The 26,070-nt window shown below is 39.7% G+C and overlaps 1 long non-coding RNA gene across 1 annotated transcript; it reads right to left on the bottom strand.

Annotated features, from left to right (window-relative positions):
• Window positions 1-468: 468 nt before the first annotated feature.
• Window positions 469-25,797, bottom strand: LOC121065533. Its single transcript, XR_005817133.1, has 4 exons — window positions 24,509-25,797; window positions 22,865-23,056; window positions 8,272-8,449; window positions 469-7,050 (listed from the first exon to the last, which is right to left on the bottom strand). It is a non-coding gene; the product is annotated as an uncharacterized LOC121065533 (long non-coding RNA).
• Between the last annotated feature and the right edge of the window lie 273 nt (window positions 25,798-26,070).

The following is a 26,070-nucleotide window of genomic DNA, read 5'->3' as shown; positions in this document are numbered from 1 at the left end:
TAAGCATATAATGGGAACATTCATTAGAAATGGTACAGGCTGGGATGTATGCTTCAAGGCATAAGTCCCTAATCAACTCTAAGGAATTAGAAACCAGACTTCTATAAGCATTTATCCTTGCAGACAGGGAAAGAATCGTTAATTTATTTATAATGCTTCTGACCCAAAATACAAGGGGAGTATATAGAAACAAAAGGAAACAGGAATAGACTTAAGAGAAAAAATACAAATGAATCAACATGTGATGACTTAAGAGGAAAAAAACAACTTGCTCTTAAAAAAAAAATAAAAATAAAGATCTGAAACATCAATTCATCAGCCAGAGAGAAGCAAATAAGATTCCGAGGTTAGACCCAGTAAAATGCAAATATGAGAAGGAAGGAAAAATGTTCCACATTTTTAAGTGGAATAGAAAAAAGCATGACAGTTATAAAGAGAGTGGAAACAGAACTGCACCATATTGAAGAGATCGATAAATTGATTTTTTTTTATTAAAACAAAAATTATAAGTGAACCAAATTACAAAGCAGATGCAACATTAACCATTTAAAATTTTATTAACGTAAGATAGTTCTTCTCTGAGGGACGCAGTTTGTCTAAATCATTTACTATATGTACTTTTTCATCCTGAGCCTGGACGTGGTTCAATTCTAGCACAGGCGGAAGGTAACAGAGAAATGATCCTTCACCAACAGCACTGAAACTTGTTGACAGGAAAGGGTGACGAAACCTGAATTATGTGCTTATGCACAGAAAGGATCATTTGACAAGGTTGCTAACCTAGCTTCCTTTGACACTAAATTCTCAAGGAAGGAAGGCAGGAAGAGAAAACCTGCCACAGATTTTCTTTCTCATGAGTCAAATGTGATGAACAGATTCCAACTGCAAAGCATGCAGTGTTATTAATTTTTCTCAAATCTGAACACTGCGTATGTTGATGGACAATCTGTTGATTGCTGGTGTGTGCTTCTTCATTAACCCAGCATTGCCTCAAATGTACCATAAGGCATGTTTCAGCCCAGGCCATTTGATTATCTTCTCCGGTGTACAGTCAAAAGAAACCCCTGGAAATCTACAGAACCCCAACAAGACATGCCATAGTCACTTTATCATCCCTTTACCATCATTGCTGGAGTTCACTGGGCAGCCATGTACATACAAACATACCCCTAATGTTTGTGTTTGGCATGGTAACTTTCAACCTTATAAATTCCTGGAAGAGAATCTCTGTGAAGATGTAACTGAATTATAAGTATAATATTACTATTAGACCTACTGTCTTTTCTCCCAGTGTGTGGAACCACACGTGCTAGATTCACATGGCAAGGAGGCAAGGAGGCAATGTGATGTAGAGGGTGACAGCTGGGGTATGTGGCTGTGCCCCACAGCTGAAGATATACAAAAGACATACAGTGCAGAAAACACCAACCTCTCCATTATTTGGGGAATGCTCAATGGTGAACAGATCACAGATTGGGTCACCGAACTGGTCACAGCGTATCAGACCTCACAGTGGGCTACAGACATTGGTGAGGCGCAGCAAAGAAGTGAGAGAGAAAGCTAAGAGATGAGAAACTGTGAGCTATTGTGTATCCGCGGGCTGGTGGGGCATAGCCTCGCCACCCAGGCCCCATCCCACTGCCCCCATGCAGGGTGCAGGGCAGAAGGGAAGGGGGGTTGCTGGGCACAGCCTGGAGTCCAGGTCACTAGGCAAGTCCGTGGTTGATGAGGCAGGTCTGAGGTCAGGCTGCAAAGTCCTTTCATGGGTCAGGGCCCGTGTATGCATTGGCAGGGTCCACAGCAAAGCATGGGCATGGCTGTGATGCAGCTGCAACATTGCTTGAGGTCCAAAGAGACAGAGTCTGAGATTAAAACCAGATCCTGGGTGAACAGGAGGCAAGAGACCCTCTCTAAGGCCTCCCAGCTCTCCACCCATGACCACCAGCTGTACAATTGCTAGACGGGGGTGAGGGATGCCCTCAGGGCCTGACACGAGGTGAAAGGCTGTCCTCACCCATTTCTGCCAAACAGAAGGAGTATTGTTGTGTTCTTGTATCATGAGTTATGGCATGAGAAGATCTGGGTTCTCTTTGTATGTCCTAGAGTTTGCCTTAAGCGATTCATAAGAGCAGCCATACCCAGCCTGAGCACGTTTCCATCAAGACCTGCCTCCTGCAATGGCCAGTAGCGGATGCACGAAGAAACGACTCTGAGCAGATCAGGCACACACTGCCTCTTCTCCACGATACTTCCAACAATCTTCCAACAGTCTGCATGTCATGGACTTCCTGCACCAGAAGTGGTATCTTTAGGTGTACCAACCCAGATGATTTTTTTTTCTTGCATAAATTCATCTAATTCCTCTAAAAGTCCGTATAAATTCTTGGCACCCACAACATCTTGTAGCAATGAGTTCTGCTACTTAGCATTCCTAATTCTGACAAACTCCTTTATGAATCAATTTGAGTTCCTCTAAAAAGCAAAAAACCTATATATTAGTGTAGTTAAATTACTGCTGAATTTTTATGGGTAACTGAGAACAGACCTTGATCTCGTACAGCTATATATCAGTTGCTTTGAATGACTTCCTACTACTGTACTTGCAAATATAAAATTTCAGGCTTAGAGATTCAAGTAAAAGGACTCTTGGAAAGAAATGATGCAATGTTTTTACTTTGTGTAAAATATGGAAGCCAAAATGTTGAGCAGATGAAAGGAAAAAGTAAAGGGCACAATGTTAGTAGAAATTTTACTGTGAAGAGATGCCTCCGGAGACTGAACAAGCATAGCAAGATACCTCCAGAGACTGAACAAGCAGAGCAATCACAGACTCAGCACCATTTATCACTGTGAAAAGACTCAGTGTTTCCACTACAGCCTTCTGTTTCTATGGAAAAGGCATTCTGTTAGCCTTCTACCCATTGTGATCAATATGATACAATGAATATGCACAAATGCAGTTTCCAGACATAATCATATATTCATAATAGAGAAATGATACACAATTTGTCAGTCAGAAAATATTTAACATATGGTTGGAACAAAATTACTTTACAAATACTGCATTTGGGTTACTTAGTGCAGCATATAATTGGGAAATTCTGCCTCACTCTATGGATCATAGAGAAAATGTGAGAAGTAGAGTTGCAGTACTGGGATAGATCAGTGTATCAAGAGAATGATATCATCCTCTGCTGGTATCAAATGCAGGGACTTTTTTCCCTGTGTCTCTGCAATGGGAATGTGCACATGGGTGATTAGGATACTGTGCTGTTATACCTCTATCACACTGCCTTTTGAAGGGCAGAAAAAGTTGCCCTATCTTTGAATATTGCTTCTTTGGTTTACATGCATTATATTGAAGGAGTGGCTTTCAAACTCATCTCTCTGGAGAACTGTTTGCCAAAGCCAGCTGGGCATAGCTTACAGAACTCTTCCAGTCTATCTTGAGTTCCTTCAAGCAACTTCAAGCTGTTGCTGCTGTCTAACATCCTGTAAGAGAAGCTACCCTCTTTCCCAGATGGCATCAGCTCATGCCAGTGACGCTCTGCTGGCTTTAAAATCGTGATGAAAAAGGAAACTTCCATTTTCTTCATGTCTCCATTTTAGCTTTTGGTTGCTATTTTTTTATTTATTTGGAAGAGCCATTTTAAGGACTTCCTGTGCACAGAACAATCAACTTATTGAAAGCTCTTAAGCTGCTGTGATTGTGGGGGAATAAAGAGGTAAGTTTCATGCTTTCAGGAGAACATTTAATAAGCAGGTTTATTGTGGAGTTGGTGGTGTCACTACTGGAATTAACAGGGCACCTCACCTACCCCCATTTTTCTATTTAAAGCCCATGCTCAGCATATGGGTCATTCTATCACCCTATAGATGCTTCAAGTGCATGTGTAAGACATAGTACTTTTCTGTTTCCATTATTTTTTCCAGGTCATTCCACGAAATAACATGATGATATTAACATTGTGATTTACTACTGTTCTCTTTTGCTTCTCATATCTCTCCATTCCAGAGTGCAGTAAGCTAACCTTCTGCTCTGTTGTCTCAATGCAATTTTCTTTATCACCTCATGGGAGCTAAGTCCATGTCTTCTTCATAAGCCTTTGATTCTGCTTTAAATAACAATCTTCAATCTGACTTTACAAGAAGTGCACTGTGCTCCCTGCTGTCAATACAATGTTTGATTCAGTAAATAAAACTATTATGACACTCAATAAAAAAAATTATTAACAGTGCAAGAAAATAACATTTTCCTAAACTGTCAGTTATCCACCTGGGAAGACTGGATATCAGAAACATCTGTATTTATTTTTGACTATATCACAATTTGATTCAAAAGTACTGACTTATTTCATTCCCTTGATTAAATGGGTACACAGAGTGCTTTTTGTCGGAAATTAAATAAAAGTTGTGTATGAGAGAGACGAAGATTGCTGGAATAGAAACAAATGCTTTTGGTGAAAAGGAAAACAGTCTTTAATATCCATTTTTGTGTGTCAGGTACAGTATTCATGTCTAATTTACCTGATGCATTTGCAAGGAGTTCTCTTCTCATAGGACATGAAGCCCAGGCAACTGGAAGTACAGACCAAATCTCAACTAAGGGTGAGAGGTTTAAGGCTCAGTACCCAGTCAGTCTGGTTATGGCCACTATGACACAGTGAACACTGGTATTCTATAAAGCGGATTTTGCCACCACTGATTCATTACATATTGATGACATATATAAAAACATTGTCTGTCCTCTGGCCTGGATTCTAACTTACAACTGTTAAAGGCTTGGTAACAGATCTATTTCAGCATATCCTGAATATGGTGCAGACAAAATAGAAATGTTTGTCTCCCAACCCCACTACCTGGACATTCACTCTTTTGGTTGCCTCCCCATGTTCCTGGTAAATAACCATGCTGTAACCACAGAATGACTAGTTGTGACATTATACAAAACTGCAGTGCTCTAATGATCTTATAAATAGGTGCAAGTTGTATCCATTATTTAGCATTTATAACAAATCATTCAAAATGTTTAGTATTAAATTACGATTTGTACTTGATTCCATCTTTCACCTATATGCCTTCCACCACAAAATTCCCTCATGTATTTTATTCAGCAATGAGCAAGTACATAGAGGTAGCATAGATGAAACACATCTGTAAGAAGATGGTTTACTGCACGCATTTTCAATGGAAAGGATGAAAACAAAGCCTTAGTTCCATTCTTAGATTCTGCTTGATCCCCCGTACCAAAAGCTGAAAGGAGGCTAGAAAGCAAAGCAAGCACTTTATTTCTATCTTCTCTGCAAATAAAAGGCTTTACTTTCTACAGCTGACACATTACAGCACCTTTGTATAACCACAATTAAATTTAAAAAATAACACGAAAGTTCAAACCAGGGATATCAGAGGACAATTTCCAGTGAATTTGCTCTGAGGCAAATCCAGAGTACCTCCAATGAAGTCATGCCAGGGCTTGCATTTATTACATTTATTAATATGGCCATACGTTCAAAGGAAAACATCTGTCACTTGTGATATCACTTTCAAGGCCACAGAATACTGATTCATAAGTTCACTTATAATACTACCCTTTTTTCACTCAAACAACATCATTCAGAACTGAAGTGCTCTCTCAGTATCTTTTAAGTTCTAAAATGACTACAATGAACAAAGATCAGTAACACTCACATGCTCTTTCAGCCAAAGGACAATATGAATTTTTCACCCTACATATCATTTACTCAATAGCATATTTGTCCCACTGTGTCGCTTCTGTTGGGTAAATATAGCAAAGACTACCCTTTATAGCAGTGTGTCATAAACAAATATTGTCTACACATAGAAAGTAATTTTGACTGAAAACAGAAATTCCCAAGCACTAGAAAATAATTTTCTAGGTAATCATGGGCATGCAGTCTCTGCTGTCAGAGAAGTCACTCTGAAATTACATTCCTCCCTCTGCAGCATGAAATTCCTACTGTACTGAAGGTAATGGCAATGCCCTTATTGATTTTACGGGGATGAAGTTTTCATCCCATTCTTTCCAAAGCATTACTAGAACACCATTTACCAAGTTATTCTGCTAACAGGTTCCCTTCTGAGCTTACAGCCTGGTTGGGAGTGCTTTGCCCTCACAGCCCCCCAGTTTGTGAGTCAGAGATTCCACCTGAAGCAGCTCAGCTGTTGATAAAAATTATCAAATTGCAAACTTCAGCCCGGTCTTAAAAAATGATCTTGCTTTCAGTGAAATGAGTTGTCTTCTCATTTGACATGAGATGATGGGCTAAGGTCAGAACTCTTACCACCTCTAAACCACTCCTGTTTTTTTCTAAGACTTCTCAAATTCTCTTACCAGTTTAAAACATTAAACTTCTACTAGGTAACAGAAGGGACATGTTGGGCAAACCCATTTCAGTATGCATCATGGCAAATTCCACTGAGAGCTTTATCAGCTGTTTATTAATGCTTGAGGAGAAGGTTGATAAAAACAGCTGTGCAGAAAGATTAAATATATTTCCCATGCTGACATTCATATTGACTCAGAGTTCACAAAAACCTCTCAAGATATTAGCTGTGAAGCAGCATCCATCTAGACCAAACAGATTACATGCCATTTTGTCAGTCAGGACCCTTCATCAGAAGTAAAACAGGTAGAAGTAAATGAGAATTTATAGACAATTCCTTTGCCTCAAAGTTTGCTGCTTTTACAACCATCACACCCAACTGCTACAAAAAAGGTCATAAAAATAATGAAATTTGGATGAATGGGCTGCAGATTGCAGCAATAAACATTTATGTTTGCCCTTGTAGCTTATTATAGTGTATTTAAATAGGAATGTAGAAGAAAGTCTCATATCCTCACTGTTATTACTCTGCAGTGAATGGTGCAGGGAGGATGCTAGGTAACATCTACTTGCAAACATGTATCAGTGTTGTAAAGCAAATGGATACAAATGACTTACAGAAGTTATCTAGTTCAACACTTCTTAAGAGTTTTTCACCACTTGCTCTTCAGATCTTAGATGGCACATTCGTGAACAATTAAAAAACCTGTAACATGAGCAAAACAGAAGGCCAAATATAAGCAAAGAAATAAATAAAAATCTTGGTTAAAAAAAAATGTTTAGCACAAACAATTCAATTTCAGCCCAGACGTTGCTTGGTTATATAAGAAAACAACTATCACAAAAACTAATATATCTTCCTTTGCTTAAAGCTTGGCTTGTCCTTCCAATAAAAAAGGCTGAGAAACAATGATATAGACTACTGCTCTGTCTTGAACCTAGTATAGGTCATTTCTCATAGTGTTTGTTTACTCTGTACTCAAAGACTTTCAGTGATAGACATTCCACAGCTTCCATGGAGCAATTCTAGTGATCTGCTGATGAGTAATCTGTCAGTCAGAATATGGTCCCTGTGATTCATTAATATAGTAGTTTCTTAAGAAAATGAAAATAAGAAAATAAAAACCATGTGTTTTTAACACACGTTCTTTCATTCTTTTCTGGAAAAGTGTGTTCCTTTGCAGAGAGAAATTAACAAAGAATAATTAAAAACTAAACATAAAAGAATGAAATATTGAAAGTCATTAGTCCCTGAGACAATTTTAATTACCTTACTCAACACTGCCCTGAAAGACTACAGAAATATTGTGGTACTAGAAAGTTAAATCATCCAAGTACTAGCATTATATGATACGATGACATTAGGAGATACTATGACTCAAGCTTTTTACATTTGCAGATTCAGGATCTTTATTCACAAGATCTGAAAGGAGGTTTGACAGTGTTATTCTAGTCCCTATCTGTAGATATCAGAGAAAAATGACTGTTGCAGTTGCACAGCTGGCTAAGCCTGTTCAGAAAAAGCTTGGCATGGGAGTAGGAGTGATGCCGTACCTCAGGAGTTAGGTATCACATGCTCCTGTTACTAACACATGAAAATGTACAGCAAACTATTACAAAACCTGCCTTTGACTCTTAAGTAAGAGCCAATGTATCCCATCTGGTATGCCAGGCCTACACGAGGATATGCATGCTGCAGTTTAGGAGTTGCCAAGAAGTGCAAATGAAGGTGTGGTACGTGGGAGGTAGGTGCTGTCAGTGAAAAAGCAATTTGCTGTATGGTAATATTATTCCTCAGGAAAGCTGTAACAATGCAGTAAAAGCAGAATTAATGGTCATCTCTAAGATGCAACATTGTGACTAAAAAAAACAAATCTCTTCTCTAGAGAATACTCTCCAGAGAATACAGCTCATCTTGTCTGATTACCTGAGAGAGTCCATCACTCTGCTAAATTGTCAAAATCCGCTGTGAAGTTTCTTGGTTGCAGGTATCTGGGTTGGAATGTCCAGAGCCTGGGAAAAGGTACGATCAGTAGAGATTCCTCATTCCGGAATTCAATTTTCTTTTCCATCCACCACAGTCCTGGTGCTTTGACTGAAGCAGGCTGTGAAAAATGGATTATATCAGTATAGTTTCAAAATGTTTTTGCTTGTTGTGTGCACACGAATATGAATTAATAATACTTTAAAACACTTCAGTGCTAGTGGAATCTATAGTGCTAGTGGAAGCAAATATTGGACACTCATAGATTCTCTGCAGGAAGGTAAGGACGAACCTTGTCCCTTCTTTTTATATCAAAAAGCAAGATAATTTTCTGTCAGTTTAGCTCACTGGACATGAGATGAAAGATAATCAAATAGCTAGAATTAAGTATGGTTAGGAGACAAATTATTAGATACAAAAAGTATTTTTTCAGACAATCCTCTGAAACACCTTTCAATGCAAGTCTTGTGATGTTGAACCAAAGGTTTATCTTCTTGCTGTGTTTGTGAAGGTCAATTAATAAAAAAAAATCCTTCTTAAGCAAATAGACTAATATCCCCAGATGCTGGTTATATTGAAAATTTCCTCAAGCATCAGGTTATTTTGTTATCTGAATTTTTTCTTTGGTCACTTTCTGAATACAGGTAAACAAGCATATGGTACAATACAGATGTCTGCTTGTTATTTTACCCAGCAACTCCAGAAACAAGCACTAAATTTGAAGGAATACTATAGCACAATTATCTAAGTTATAGATAAAATGAAAATAATTTCTACTTCCAAGACGATGCAGCTCCTAATGACCATTTTAAATTATTCCTTACTGCTCATGAGAAATGTCTGGCCTACAGAATTACCATATTAGCCTTGACACTGTGGGCTAATTAGAAATTAAGTGTAACAGCTCAAAAAGGAAAAGATCTTCTTCCAACATTAATTCTTACAAGGATTGTTTGAAGAATTTCTACAGCAAACCTATCTTGTGCACAGTGCTCAGAGGAAGCAAAAGAAACACCAACACTGTAGATAATTTTCACCCAGTGAGAGAGCCAAGCACTTTGAGAAGCAAGATTCTGCCAAACCTCAGCCTGCAATGGACACACATCTTTTTTAGCAAAACAGTGGTACGAAATAGCAGTGCCCAGGAACCAGGACCATTTTGCTGACTTCGCTGTGAAAAGCAAGCTTTCCTGCTCCAGAAGATGCTGATGTGGAAACACTTCCCTGCCCACAACTCTGAAGAGCAACTACACATTCCTTTTCTTAACTATTGCTCAGATTACTTTTTTTTTTTTTGTCACGATTACAATATTTCTACACAGTCATCCAGGGAAACAATCTCACAGGCAAGGGCTGAATTTCTGATGTAACACAGAAGCAGAAATGACCAGCATCGTGTAGAATGCATTAGACTTCCTCCATACATCATAAAGAAAGGGGAAAACATTTTTTTTTCCTTTGTACACAATAAATACTTGAAGATTTTCAAATAGATTATTTTTCTATCAGAAATTTCACAAGTTTCATATCTTCTCTTGAATGACAATTTGCCTTCCAAATCCATCGGTATCCTACAGTAATTTTCAGTCTTATGTAGACTTCATATCCTTGGAAAATATCTAGCTAAATTCAAAGTAACTATCCAGAGCAATGTCATGAAATCCAAACTATGCGTGAATATAAACAACCACTGGTATAGTACAAACCTTTTATCCAGGATATTCTTAACCAGGACATCTCCCTGGATGCTAGTTTAGCACAATTATACTTAATGATAGTGAAACTACTTAGCAGGGATGTATTCATTCAGTGACACAGGGAGATTAGTATTAGCAAGCTTTTAAATCAGCGTGAAATGCCAAACTTCACTTCAATCACGAAAAGAGATTCCAGCAATAATAAGGAAATAAATGCCAAAGAAAAATGAAATGCTGTGAGTAATCTCCTTACTGCAGAATTTTTTCTTTAGTGGGTACTTTATGCCATGGTGAGTCTTTTCAGAAGCATTTTTGCCTCTCCTTATCAGGATAGCTGTTTAATTGAGTTGGCTGTCTACCAGTTCAGAGCATTCTACTGAACTAATGTTCAGATTTGCTGAGCTTTACCTAAGCAGATGTGCAGATGTGGAATTCCTACAAGTCTTTCAATTAGAAAAACAAAGCTTATGCGCTGAAGAGTATAGGTTAGAGTAATGAAGAAGATGTCTCGGGGGAGACCTTATAGTGGTCTTCCAGTACCTAAAGGGGACCTACAAGAAAACAGGAGAGGGATTCTTTGTCAGGGAGAGTAGTAATAGGACAAGGAGCAATGGCTTTAAACAAAAAGAGGGAAGATTTAGATTAGATATAGTGAATAAATTCTTTACTCTGAGGGTGGTGAGGCACTGGCACAGGCTGCCCATAGAAGCTGTGGATGCCCCATCCCTGGAGGTGTTCAAGGCCAGGCCGGATGGGGCTTTGGGCAACGTGGTCTGGTGGGAGATGTCCCTGCCCATGGCAGGGGGGTTGGAACGAGGTGATCTTCAAGGTCCCTTCCAACCCAAACCACTCTGTGATTTTAAGATTCTGTAACTCTATGTCCTGCAGATATATATTCCTTAGTGTACTTATTCTTCCAGATTACCATCTTTCCTTTTCAATTTTAAACCACTGTTACAAATCACCATTGGAAGAAATCTATGTTTTGTTTACATTAAGTGATTATATATGCATAAGCTGAATGTGAAAATTAAGGTAAAGAAAATAAGAAAAGAATTAAAGAATTAAAACATCAAAAAGAAGTCCAAATTAAACAAGTAAAAAGTGGCTAAATCATTTTTAAAAATGCCAACCAACTAGGTTGGCTATGTGTTTTTTTTGTTTTCTTTTTTACCAGCAATACAACACCAATCCAAATTACTGTAGAAATAAGGGCACAAACCCAATTTCCATTTATCCCTGCAGGTTATCTTCATGCTACAAAAATAGAAGAAGAGATGTCTACTGGAAGGAGAAAAAAAAGAAAAAGGAAGATGAATAAATTACTTTCAGAAAGGAATTAATGAACAGTTAATTAGCAACCTTACTTTCAGCAGCCCACATGTAATTTCAAGACCTAAAGCCAAATCTGGCTGTTCTGTGATTTCTGGGGTGTGCAAAAACAGGGTGGTCCTCATCATGAGGTCTGTGCCTGAACACAGTCCCTTCCCTGCTGAGTTTTCCTCCCACTTTAGCAATCCTCTGTATTCCTCACTCCTCTGCTCTCAAAGCAGGGGGCTGTGCTGCACACTCTGACCTGGATATACTTGGCCAGCCCAGAACAACACATAACATAATGGAACTTAGTAGTAGGGCGTTTATGCAGAAAAATCATTACTAGTGAAGTTTCCAGTTTGTGAAGGTGTATTTCAGATAATGAAAAGGCCTGGGAGAAAGAGGTAGAGCATCACGATTTTGTTTTGTGCCTCTTGAACCTGGGAGTTTTCTTCTTTTATGGTAGATTTTTTGTTTGTCTTGTCTTGGCCACTAAGCCCTTCCATGGAGGATATGGAATTTCCTTCCTTTATTTTTCTTCCTTTTTGCATTATTCTTCCTTTATTTTGCCATGGCTTTTTTAGGACCTGCATTTAGTAGCTGTATTGCTCCCGAGAAGAAATTTACAGCTCGGCACATCAGCCCCAGAAGCTGTAAGAGTATCAGAACTCCACTGATGAAAATTCTTTCCACTTTGATGAAAATCTTTCCACTGACAGAAATTTCTTACTTTCTAAAGTGCACAGCAAACAGTACACATTGCTTAAGTAAAAACACAAACTCCAGCCCTTTTTTCTTCCTCTCCTCCACATTTCCACACCACACCTGACCTCTCCCCCCCTCAAGGACACACAGATCTGTCACTCACCTTCCCTACTAGCTTGTCTGCACCATCTTCCTTTCACTGCGTCCTCACTGTCCTGCCACCCTTCCCCAACAACCCCTCCACAAACATCAAAGTCTCTCTCTGGGAAGAAGCAAAAGTATCCTGCACCCAGACTCTGGAGTAGAAGAAGCTGCAATCGGAAGCTTCTAAGCTTGATTTTTTTTTAATATAACCTGTCCCTCCTGGTTTTGAGTGGCAAATGGAAATAAACTGAAAACAATACTGAAAACTTGGCCATACTCAACACGTATAATGTACTGACTTGCAACAGCTGTGTGTGTTACTCAACCTTTATTTCAGAATAGTTACATTATGCAAATGTCCCACAGAAGTAGAAAAGCACGACTTTTCTCTCTAATACAAATTTATGGAAGCCTTCTCGTAAAATAAGAAGACATATGAACAAAAGACCAGCATGGAATCTTATCATAAACTATTCAGGATCCCCTGAATATTTTCTTCAGCTCAGTTTCTGAAATCCCTGCCAAGCTGCTAATAATTTAGAGAATCTCGAATGATGAACAAAGTGCACGTTACTTCCAAAAAGTGAACTGTTATTTATATGAAGACCTAGCAAATAAATACAAGATGTCAACTTGCTGGTATTTTTGCCCATAGTGACAGGTTACTGACAGTATACACAAGTTTTCTTCTTCGGTTTATTCTGGTTTGATTTCATTTGTAATTGATAACCGCATTTGTTTTTTAATATTTGAAATAAAATACTGTGAAAACAAAATTTGGGAGTATATACATGCAGTAAATCCTGTATCAACACTGACTGGCTGCCAGATTTGGAACTGATTCACTGATTAGTTTGAGAGTGATTAATTTAAATCTCTGATTTAAAAACACATTTATGAAAAGACAACTGACTACAAATAGCACTTCAGACTGCTAGAACTGTTCCCTTTATGGACTCTGCTTTTGTAAAGTGCACAGGCAAGTTTTTGGTCAAGTACAATATAAAATAAGGTGATGATGTTTGGATGACAAATTTTTCAGCTGTTTTTGCAATAAGAAATGATAATTGTTAACATGTTTGCTGAGGAAAGACTTGAATAAAATCCACTTTTTTTTTTTTCAACTGAGAGGACCAGCAAGAGATGGACGAATAGGATAAAACAGATGTACTTTTGATATAACCACACTTGGAAGTTCAGCATACTGTATGTATATTACTTCTAGCCAGGACACAGCAAGCAAAATTGCATTTTGGGTTCAGATAATAAAAGAACTCCCTGTAGAGAACCCAGTGGTTTGCTTGTTTAAGTGCATCTTGACTAGAAGCTTCTCCCAGCACTGTAATGTCAGACTTGGCACTTACCCTCTCTGTACGCCTCTGTCCAAAACACATGGGAAACATGTAGTCCAGGTCCAGCCATGACCTCCTAGGTCAGTACGCTGTCCTGACTGCTTTGCAATTCTCCAGGAACAGGACAGGAGGGAGCCTACACAATGAACACACTAACAACCAAATGTCAGGACTAATGCTGGAAAGAAGGGTTCTTGACACTGTGGCTTGTTTTGAAAGACATTATGAAGAAAAGAGGCCACAGCATTAAAAAATGCTTTTTTGCACAGATTAGGAAGAAAATAACCCTAGGAGATCAAATAATTTATTATTATTAGGACACAGCTGCATGCTTCCCCTTGAAAAGAATGAATACATATCCTCTTGTACCTTTGAACTCATCTAATTCTGGTTGTTTGCCATGGGATACTCTCTTCTGATCCTTCTAGGCCACTTCCTTTCTTAAAATGACAGCAGCATTTCAATAGATAAATAAGTTACTGGAAGCTCTCATGTTTTAATTTATGTACATGTATAATCATATATATGATGATTATTTATTTGACCCTTTCATCTGTTTACCTCTGCTTGGACATGACAGAAGCTGCCAGTTTTTCATTGAAAATGAAACAGCCAATTGCATAATATTTTTTTTCTCTGTTCTCCACCTCCTTTCAAAAAGATTTGTAAGTGAAATTCAACATGCATGTAACACTATCCAATAGGACCCAACACAGTGTATTGCCCAGGCAAATCTCCCAGATGTTTGAAAGGTACACAGTTTCTAACTGTTCTCCTTGGTGAATTAATTTTGGTGAAGTGCCTTTGCAGCCCCCAGAAAATTTCATTCTATTATTTCATATGGCCATATGCAACATGAATACCAGTACAAATTTGTTGCACTGTTCTGCCTTTCTAGGTAAGAAAAGAAAATTGCCTCTTTTTCCTATTCAATATTTCAGGCTGCCTATTAAAGTGAAAAATTGCTGTAAACATACTGTGTAGCAACCACCCATCATGATTTGGAAGAGATTTCATTGTTTTACAGAAGTCAGGCAACACAGAGCTGACCTAAAGCGATTAACACCGGCTTGGATTATGTTCAAATCAACAACTGAAGGGAGAAATCCCACAGACATCATTACTCCCTCCACAGCAGCTCCACCTTGCTTTGTAGTGAATTGATCCCTACTGAACCGGTACGTAGAATCAGAGGGAATGGCTTCTGGCCCTTTACCGCCTTCCACCGAGGGAAAAAATTGATCATAATGTTAATACTTGACTAGGAGGCACATACAATAGTCTGATTTTTCTGGGCTTATTCACTGTTCTTCAAAGACACAAAAAGTATGACTTCTTGTTCAGAAAGGAAGAAAGGAAGAAGGAAGAAGGAAGAAAGGAAGACTGTGTTGCAAGAACTTTTTCTTCGTCTTTTGAAATAAACTCATAGCAATCTGTCTTCATTTAAACTGTAAGGGAGCTGGCTTGGGTCCTGGAATAGACTCTGGTTCGTTTTAAGACAGGGAAATAGCTCCTAAATACATTGGTCTGCTTTTTGGAACTTATGAAGCAGAACACAAATCTAAGAGCTGGCAACATTTAATGGTAATGAGGCAATTCTTACATGAGAGAGTTCATTACAGGATCAGCTAACAATGTTTTCCAGCAGCTGGAAAATGGAATCTTCTGCAGGCTGGGAATGAAAAATCTGTCTTTAAAATTATATTCTGTATACCCCAATATACAATTAGTTTAAAATGGAAGCATAGCAGAATTCATTCTGCTGCTTCTAATGCACCGTGTTTTTTACTGAAGGAAGAAAACATGTTTTCCTCATACAGTGCTGCTGTGCCAGCTGAGCTGCAGCACATGATGGAAAATGAGACTTGCCTGTGCTTTGGTCCTCTGCAAGACAGGCAACCCTGCTCTTGTACTAGGCAAAAGCTGTCCTTGTGTTTAAAGAGCACAAGGACCAGGATTGTGCCTGGCTCTGGTGCAAAGAAGAGGCTTTTATTTTGCTTTCTGACTTGTCCTGGGCCCTCCTTGCCCTTGTAGACACCGTTCCATTTCCCTCTTCCTCTTGCATGACTGCTTCTGTGGCATTTCCATACAAAGGAACCTTTGTTACCTGGCATAATTCCCCAAGTGGTCCTTCATACGGTATTTTTGCCATCGGTTGGTTTCACAGCACAAGTATGGCCTGGGAAGAGCTGGAGGTCTCTTTCCAGCCTCATAGCTGGAGCATGGTCCCCACCAGCTCACTTTCACTACTCTTTTCCTACTTAGATTTTGACCAACATGAGTTGTGATATGTTGTTTTTCAAAGTCAATGTACTGGTCAGTCAGCGGATGCTACTACAATAGAAAGTCTAGTTGCTTAGCCTCTCGCTTTGCATTTTTTTTCTGGTGGTCTGCAGAGCGTGTACTGAGAGACTCTAAACGATTCAGGGCTGCACTACACAAACATCATCACCCCAGAACATGCAAGTCCCACAGGAAATATTTTCCCTCTAGGGTGCTCTCTGCCATTCTTCAAAGTATTTCTTTCCAAAGACGTTACGAGAACTATTTCACTTCTCTTGCTACCTGAACACTCTCTCCAAGTTTAAAAGAGACATAAATAAATTAAAAGCAACAGAACAACAGCAGAACAGATTAGCAGCCTGCACGGCCTTTTTAAAGGATGCAGAAGCCCAGAGGACACCTATAATTGAACCTCTCTGGAGGCACCAAGTCACTCAAAGACAGCTGCGCTTTCTCACCAGCTACTGAGCTGGCTCATACACTTGATGCTGGAGTTGAAAGGGACTGTGGAAACCTAGCACAACAGCTGATTTCCCTGGTGAAGCTGAACACTTGGTTACCCAGACAGCTGAGGGAGCTTTGTCATCACTATTTCCCTCCTCTCCAGTTATGCCTTATGCAGGGCTCAGATTTACTTTAGGAGTGAGGCCACAGAAAAAAAGTCAGGGAATTAGAAGGGATGTGGGTGGAGAACAGAGGTGAATTGCAGCTGGCAGGGATTTTTAAAAGAAGGACCTCTGTAAGAAGGAGCTGTGCATACTTTCTTGTTGAGGCTTGCAAACATTATGTTAGCGGCGCTACTCAAGTCAAAAGATAAGCAAGCTGGGCGAGAACAGCACTACGAGTCAAAGCCAGCATACCCTTACTTGTCGTTTCAGAAAAATGAATTAGGAATTTCTAATGCTAGAGAGCTACATAAGTTAGACAATAAGCAATGTTTTCTTAAAACAGGTGGGTTGGGGGAGCAGAGGTCAAAGAAATTTGAAAAACCTTGGCTGGAAATAGTGTTGAGGAATCACAAAGTAAGATGTTAGACTGCTGAACCAAGATATTTTTTGCTTCAGCTGGAACATATTAAAAAAAAAAAAAAAAGTGCTGGCAGGAAAAGCAGCAGGTATCCCAGCTGCAAAGGCCAAACAGAGAGCAAGAAACAGATTGCTGAAGGAAGATACTCAAGTAACTCAGCCAACTATTTATTATGATTTATAGCAAAGCTTGGCCCAAAGTCCCATACACTCTAAAATATACTAGATGAACAGTAAGAATATGAATGAAAATGCATCTGCAACTTCTGATTAATTTTATAGCAACTTAAAATTATCATTGTCATTTAAAAGAGTCACCAGCAATGGTTTGAATTTCAGAGACAAGTGAAGGAAGGGACAGTAAGCTCTGAATGGGATATGAAATTTAAAAAAAAAAAGAGAGAGAGAGAGAGAGAGAGAGAGAGAAAATCTCCAATAAACCAATACCAGTATTTTTCTTGGTGACTGCACAAATGTACAGGTTTGCAGAAAGCTGCTGGCTGAATTTTAGCCTCTATCCACTTGAATTCAAACTAGCTGTTAGCAGACATTTCTGTTCTGAAACCCAGTCTGTAGCTCTAAGAGACTATCATGTTTTCATGGCTCAGTGAGAGCAAAAAAAGAATTTCACTGCTGTTTGCAAATAGAGTGATATGGCTGAAAGTCTGGGTACGCTCTTCTATGCTGGAGAAGATCTAATTTAACACTCTTGGACCCAATTTTACCCTCATTATAGGCAACTGACAACTTCCCAGAGAATTCAGTGAGCAGAAATCAGATCTCTTACTGTGAGCTGACAGAAAAAGAATAGGCTGCTACATGTAAGAATGTGATTTACCCAGAATGTTAAAAAGAATAGAATTTCTAATAGATCTATAATATCAGGGATTCTTTAAGAATAGAGGAGGGGAATATTAGGATGCATAAATGACAAAGCATCATTATGAAAAAAGCCAAGAGCTCAGAAACGTGACAAAATCTTTGGCGAACACCTTCAAAATAGTGGATGCATTAGAGGCATTTTTTTTTTGAGTCAGTGGAGAGAATAGAACAAATGAGAAGAGCCTAAAAATGGGGGAAGGCAAGCAGTAAAATAAAGTTCTCCAAAGATGAATCTGCTATTATTGTTATCACTAGCTTAATTGCAACTGGATTTGATAGAGAGGATTCTTGCAAGCATCGTAGCACTCTGCCTTGCTCTTTCTTACTCTCTTGCTGCTCCCAGAAATGGCAGCTATGTTGCAATTCTTGAAGCACCTGCTCATAAGAGCAAAATCCACAAGGAAGCCTGGTGTGTTTCTTTTCGTGCTCTTTGTGTGCAAGGAGTGAAGCCTTGGTTAATTACCTGCCTCCAGCCACTCCTTAAAAGCTGAAGAGCTTTTCTTTGTATTTATATAGTTACAGTAGCCATGGCAGCTGCTCATTTATTAGTTGCAGCTTACATTAAAGCAGGCTGGGTAACTACATTGTGTGGAAGGTGAAGATGTGTGCAATTTTCTATAAAAAAAGCCAACAACGTGTTTACTGAGAGCAGGTAATGGAGATGCTAATGAAAAACAGAAACTGCCTTGTATTTTGCCATAAAGCAAGAATGACTAACGACCATGATATTGCACCTATGAACAAAATATATGCATCTGATATGTCTAACTATCCCAGGCACCTGAAAATAGATCATTCACTAAAGATGGGCCTAAATCCACAATTTTCATCTCAAAATTAAATAACCAGACCCTTAGGCATTGCACTCAGACTGGGGTTTAGTGCTAAACAATGTCTGACTCCGGGAAAGCTCAAACTTGGCAAGGAAGGCTAAGAGTGGAGGAGAAAGGGCACTGTTTGATATCACAATATAAACATGACTGCTTCTGTCTGTACCAGGACATTGTTATTAAGAGAACAAGATGAAATCATTTAAAGTGAACTAAACTCACTACCCAGGAACATCTTCAGTACAGACTGTATGTCTACATCAGGAGATCACGAAGAGCAGCTATTCCGTTCTCACTCTTTTCTCATGGGGAAAAGCCCAATGTCGCAGTGGTTGCTCTGACACATGGGTCTGGAGGCAGAAATTGTTATCCTCAGATATGGGACTGGCCTGAACTATTTTCATGTCCTCTTCTCTGACATTCCCATAACTAACACCACTGGCCAAACAGGTGTTCCCAGCTCTGCATCACCTCTCCAGATGTTGCCATTCCAATTCTCCTGCCAGTTGTGCACTGGGCAGGCTGACAGCTTAACAACTGATTTGCCTTGAAAGGCTTTCTCCAAACCATACCTGCTCTCAAAGAGCTCATATGCCTATCATCTCTCTTGCAAGGAAATCCTTTTAATTTGATCCAGATTTCACAGGAATCGGGACCCACTTGCTGTTCCTTGCTTGGAAATATGTTCATCTCCGTTCCTCTAAAATTCCAGCAAAGGATAATTTATTAAGCACATGCATTTACAACATAATATCCTGCCTTTTGTCAGCAGAAGACTGAACAGTCCCCTCTACCTTCTGGTAGAATTATTCCCTGCTGAGACAGAAACCTGTGGGCTATGGGAAGCCAAAGAGCTGGAAATGATGTGCTACATTTTTTATGAAAGGTCTCTGTTTACCATAAATCTGTCTGTATAAACAGACGTCTAAAATGTGGTAGCTACTGTATTAGTCTTTCCCTAATTCTAATCACCGTACAAAATAAACAAATGAAACTCTCAGCTTCCAGCAAAGCTGCACGAGCCCTGGAAATACTTCATATTTTAGACAGCACATTCTGGATGGGAACCCCTGTGCCATGGGGCATTTTGAAGCACTGGTGCTTCCAAGAGCAGCAAGGAAGAGGAAGCACTGCCACCCAGTGGCTACCGAGGACAACCCTCTGATGGAACTAATTTGCAGCCTCAGTGATCTCAGACTGGTCGTTCAAAGCTGGACAGATTGCTTAGGCAAAGTTTCATGTCTGAACCTGCAGGTTCAAATCATACTAGGCTCAACTCATTTAGCAAACCGCTGATATTTTTAATGAAGATCAAGTTAAAGAGGTACTCATGAAGCAGTGCCAAAGCACAGTATTTTGGTTTTGTACACAGAATTTCTAAGGCAGACTAAGTAGACATATTCTAAAAGAAGAATAATCATAACGTATTTGGCTGATTTGAGGGCTGACTTAGGCCAAGAAAAGATTGTCATTAACTGATTTGTGGCCAATACAGAAGAGCCATTTCTGAGTCTCAGGAAAAGGAATCAAATGTGGGTTGGGGGAAATTAGATAGTTTATTCCTTGAGATTAAAGAGTTATTGAATTCACACTTAGAACTCAAAGGGGCTGAAATTTCTCCCCCTGAATTTCCATATTTTCGTGAAACAAAAAGCACAACGTTCTTCTTGCTCTACCCTCAGCTGCAAGGGAGCTGCTGGTAAGCACTATCACCAGCTTACAGGTATGTTTAGGGTATAATAAAGCTTGGTTTTACAACGTCTTGCTTTGTCATTTTAATTCTCAAAGTTAGAAGTACTGCAGACACGGAAGAAAATAGCATTAGTATAACTTAACAGCAGGAATGTAAGCTAGTACAATTTAACATATTGCATGGCATGTAGAGATTTGTATCAGAAATACTAAACTTGGTCTGAATGAATCATTAACAGAAAAATATATAAGAAAGCACCAGAAGAAACATCAGAGCAAGACTTAGAACGGTGGGCGCTGACAACCAACAGTGCCAACAGTAACAATACAAATGTTGAGGAATGGGCTGTCCACAGCAGGACCAGAAAGCCAGCACTCTGGTAAGAGAAAGGCAACAAGACTGCAGCACACTGCATGTGCAGTCCTCTTCCTTGTTAACCTGACAAGAGAATGGGCTGTACTTGAAGCAAGGAAGCATATGCAAGGGGCACCAACACTTACTGAGGATGCAGTAAGCAATATTTTGGAGAAAAAGGATAACCGCTTGAATCCTGCAGGGTCTACATGAGCTACATCCACAAAACAGGTCATCATTTCCAAACAAGAGGAACTGCAGAGATTCAAGGAGGACTTGATATCCAGTACCAATGTTCTCTGTATTGCACATAAGGGACCCTCGTTGGATTACTTGGACACACACCTTGATGTTTCTAAGTACACGGTGTGGGAATGCAAGGGAGTGACATTAGAACAGCATTTGTAAGTGACTGAAATCAACGTTGTATAAAATGAGTATCACTTTCCTCTTCCATATGGTCTCTCCCTGAGTTTTGTGAAATTAATTTTGTATATGCTGTTTTGACAGAAGCACCCAGGAGCAAGTGATTCTCATTCAAAAACAATTACCATATGACTACAGAACAAATCTGTTCACGCTTCATAGTCTGAAGACTAAATTTCAGGCAATTCTACTTCAGGTGCTTGTAAAGTAAGTACTCTATAAAGGTTTTCTCAGCTCAGCCTCTCTCCCATTTGAGTCTCCGTGATCACCGCCATATCACATGCAGTGAAGTAGTGCTAAATCAGCAAGACAGACTGTCAGAAGATTTGATAGAGGAGAACGGTGCTGCAGAAGGTTTTAAAATGTTTACACTTACTAATCAGGGGCGAGATGCATAAATCTTGAAAAAAATCCTTAATTAATACTGAGAAAAATGCCATTCAGATAAAGTCAACTGATATATTAATAAACCTCTTAAAAGGCAAAAAAAATCCAAAACACTGACATAAAGAACCATTTCAATGAAAATCTCCCAAGCCCTTTTCAGCAAAACACATGAATTTGAGTTTCAAAAGCCTTGTTCTTACTCCAGGATGCTTTAGAGGGGAGATTCATTAAACCTATCTTTTTCTTCCAAAGCAGTTTTGGTTTCACACAGTGTAAATAACACTATAAGCCCTGGAATTAGTGAAATGTGGTTTTCTGCAGAGTTGTGTCTCCTGGTTGATCAACTCTGTGTCCCAACAAGAACTCACACTTCCTTGAAGTTCTTCCCACTGCTGAAAACCAGAAAAGATCCACTTCCCCTGGGGTTTCTGCCATCAAAAACCTGGGAAGTCATAGCACAGCTCCTGCTCCAGACAGGACACCTACAGAGTTTTTTTCTTTCCCCTCTTTTCCATTTTAAGAAATTTGGTGATTTTTAGCAACTGCATCTTTCTGTTAAATTTGCTAGAAATTGGCTAGCTTAAAAGCTAGAAAGGACACATACACAAACACACAAAAGCACAAACATAAACAATCTGGCTGAGCATAACTTACTTGAGCCTTTTATCTATAGGAAAGTAAGATAATAAGACTTTAAGCTTGCCAAACAACAGCCTCTATCTATCTATCTACCTACCTACCTACCTACCTACCTATCTATCTATTTTAGTACATTTTCCTTTATTACCTAGTCTTGCATCCAACACTTTTCTTGGTTTACAGACAATTGTTTCTGCTGTTATAGACAACCTGTTATTTAAAAAAAAAAAAAAAAAGCATCTTGGCCCTTTCCCACTCATTTCTAATTATGGAGTAAATCCTTGGTACTGGATCAGGAGTGTTAGAAGTCCACAGGACACAACGCTGAGAACAATGAGTTTCCAGGCTATTTCTAATCCCCATCCATGATTTAAATGAGATTACTGATACCACAGTGGTTTTGCTTTTCTGCATCAATGCTCAACTCCATAGAAGCAGCAGAGTTGTGGTATTTTCAAGTCAAAAAAAATGCTTTTCAGAAAGGCAAAACAGTCTGCAAAGGTACCCATGGATGTATGCTTTAAAAGGAAATCAGATTTGGGTGACGGGGGAAAACACAGTAATGTATTTGGCAGCTTATTTCATTTTCTTTAACCTCTTATGAGATTTCCATCTTGTGCTAGTGCTGGCTTGAGAAGTCACTCTAGTCCAGTACTACTGTGTCCACAGAGAAGCATATATCTTAGCTAGGAGACAGTAACTACGAGCTTCACTGCTTGACTGGAAGCAAAGTCTGCTTACAGGAGTTACAAAAAGCCTCAGTATTAAAAAGCTCTGTGCTCTTACTTTTGAAAAGTGAACTTACCTCCTATGGGCAAAGGGGAGAACGCAGCTAGGCAGCAGGGGCTGACAGATGCTCCTCTCCTGTTGTGTGGAGCTTAGCTATGCTGTCTCTGGCATCCCTTCAAAACGGTGCTCAGTCGTGGGGAAGTACAAGCACTCACGCACTCGGTTTTGGGAGGTGTAGGCTGGTAGGTTGTTAGGAGTAACACGTTTTCTGTTCATAGAGAGTGAGAGGCATGTCAACAGGGTGGGCTGGCTCACTTCTGACTAAACCCTGACAGTTTCAAATCCTGAATAGGGGCTGCTGTAGCTGGAGTGACAGTTTCACAATTTGAGCAGGAAGTAAGAGCATGAACACAGGTTCTGGTCTTCATCAAACACACAGCTAGCAAATACTTAAAGTAGCTTCCATGACATTTATATTCACTAAACTTGTACATTCGATTCCTTGAAATAGATTCCATACATCTGATTCAACTAAGAAAACCTTTCTGCTTTAAATCCAATAGCATTCCCAGAGAGAGCAAACCTGCAAACTTTTTTTTTGTTTTGTTTTCCAAAAAGCCAACGGAGATTTTCTGATTATCCAGTTACTAACTTTTAAGAAAATGTCCAACTTGCCAGTAGCCTGAAAAAAGAGACTTTCAATGGCCACTTGGTTTTCTCCCCATACAGGTGTCCCCAGCCATGTTATGCCCTGAAAGGAAGGAATAAAGTGCAAGGGGACTAGGGGTGATCAGAAAGGAGTATCTGGTACCTGCAGGCTTTTTCGTCATCAGAAAGGGAACTCAGGAGTCCTAACATCGCTGTCATTTCTCTACCTGCTCTGACCAGAGCTAAATAGCAGTGGTCAAGAATGTTAGTGTTACAGCACAGGGCTGACCTGCTAAGCCTCAAGCAGAGCAGAAAATTCACTCCATTTCTCTACTCAGACAGATCCCCTTTGGCAGCACCTCATCCAAACCCTGCCCGCTTCCAGGCAAAGGGACTGTGAGTTGAACAGTTATGTCCTGTTCGTGGTTCCCAAGGGGCAAAAAGGGCACACTGGCAAGTCACAACTCTAGAAGAAACCATGGCTAGGCGACAATCTGATGGCTACAGGTTTTGTATTTCTCACTCTCCTAACCCAAGTCCTAGCTCTACCATGACCCGAAGACTGGGCTGAGATGTCTGCCCTGGGACATGCTGAGCCTCCAGGTGCAGACTGTTGGTGGAAGAGTCCTCCCAGCAGGAAGCCCTCACTGCCACAACATGATCCGCTTTGGAGACAACCCAATTAAGTGACCTCACACATGGCTGCTGGAAATTGCTTATTTGTGTAAGTTTCCATCATACTTGCACACATGTAGGGGACCCAAATGTCACTTCTCTTGTAATGTGAGAGTTACAGATGGCAATGAAACAACATGGGAAATGCAAAAAATAAAAGAAAGCAGGAAAAGACTCTGCCCTGGGCTTCTGCTTGCTCTCAAGCATTTTTAGATCAAACAATGAGAAAGATGCCCTTTTTGTTTCATTCTGGGTTCGCTATGGAAGGCCTTTTTCTGCTATCTCAGGTACATGGTTCCAGAACAGACCCAGTAGTGAAGTCATCTAAAAAGTTCCTCGCGGGCATCCAATGCTGAACACAGGGAGAAAGAAACACAGCAGCCACTCGACTGTTCACCTGGCCAGAAAGACATCCTGGCTGCACCTCAAGCTGGTTCTACCGACGTAGCTTGTCTCCTGCAGCACTTTCTGATCCAGTTTACACCGCCTCAGTACCAAACTCACTGAAGCAGATATGCTGTACCTCCCCACACTGCTGCAGCTTCTCCTTGACATCGAAAAACGCAGAGACAAAAATAACACGAAAACTGCCTGAATACTTCACTCTTGCTGCTGTCATATCCTCTTCCCATAACAAAGCAGCAGCCAAAAATAGACGCCTTTTATGGGATTACAAGTAGCAAAAAAGTTCACCAGAAGAAAACTAGCCCAGATCACTTTCAAGGCCAAAATTATGTCACTGAGTTAGTTATTAGTCCAAAACTCTTCCCTTTACAAGTCATGGGGGACAGCCCAGCAGCCTTGTGGAAAACATCGCCAGCAGGCAGCCAGTCTGACGGCAGCCAGGCCTGGCCTTATCCCTCACAGAGGGGAGAGCAAGTAAGGTTGATTTTTGGACAATGAAAGTCGTTCTCCTACTGTGCATAAGCTCATTCAAACAAGGGAGTAGAACCACAGAACAGCTCTGGATAAATTCACCAGCAAAAAGATGCAAGGAGGAAAAATGAAAAATGTCTTTGCATATTAATTAAAATGAAATTGAGGCGGGGGGGGTAAAGAAAAGAAGAAATAAGGGCGCAATGAAGGTCCAAGGTATTTAAGTGCTTTCACAGACACTCGTATTGTAGAAAATGGCTCCATTTCACCCTGTAAGGAATTTTGTTATTAGTTTGTGCTGCTCCCACTGCAGCCACGCACCTTTCCAGCTCCTCACCAGGAGCAGCAGCTGCACAAAGGAAACCAAAGAGTGGAAGAAAGAGAAGGGTGCAGGGTCCCTTTCCAGGAAGGCTTTTGCCAAGGTTGCAACCCCTCCTTGAAAACTGGAAAGCTGCATTTTTAGCACCTTACGAGTTCCCCTCTCACTCCGCCGTGCCTGAAAGGGAAGGACTGAAGCCTGGATTTCCTTCCCTGGGGAGACAGCATAGGAAGGGCTCGCAGGGATGTGGCAAGTCATCCCTAACACACCAAACCTGAGCCTCTAAGCCCTCCTCCTCTCCTCCCCTGGAAATCAAACAGCCCTCTTGGCCTCAGAAACAAAACAAAACTAAAGGGGTAAAAACGAAGAGCCCTGCTTGTCAACCGGCACGGTAGCTGCTGACCCCTTCAGGTCCCCCCGTCCAAACTCTCCAGGACAGAGCTCGGGAGGATACAACCATGGTCAAAAAAGCAAAAAGGAAAAAAAAAAAAAAAAAAAAAAAAAAAAAAAAAAAAAAAAAAAAAAAAAAAAAAAAAAAAAAAAAAAAAAAAAAAAAAAAAAAAAAAAAAAAAAAAAAAAAAAAAAAAAAAAAAAAAAAAAAAAAAAAAAAAAAAAAAAAAAAAAAAAAAAAAAAAAAAAAAAAAAAAAAAAAAAAAAAAAAAAAAAAAAAAAAAAAAAAAAAAAAAAAAAAAAAAAAAAAAAAAAAAAAAAAAAAAAAAAAAAGAAAAGGAAGAACCAAAGCCCCAGCTGCCCCTATGCGAGGG

The sequence above is a fragment of the Cygnus olor genome, chromosome 2, assembly GCF_009769625.2.
Source record: "Cygnus olor isolate bCygOlo1 chromosome 2, bCygOlo1.pri.v2, whole genome shotgun sequence".
NCBI lineage: Eukaryota > Metazoa > Chordata > Aves > Anseriformes > Anatidae > Cygnus > Cygnus olor.
Note: the sequence above shows the minus strand (reverse complement) of the source record. Positions and strands in the feature narration are given on the sequence as shown.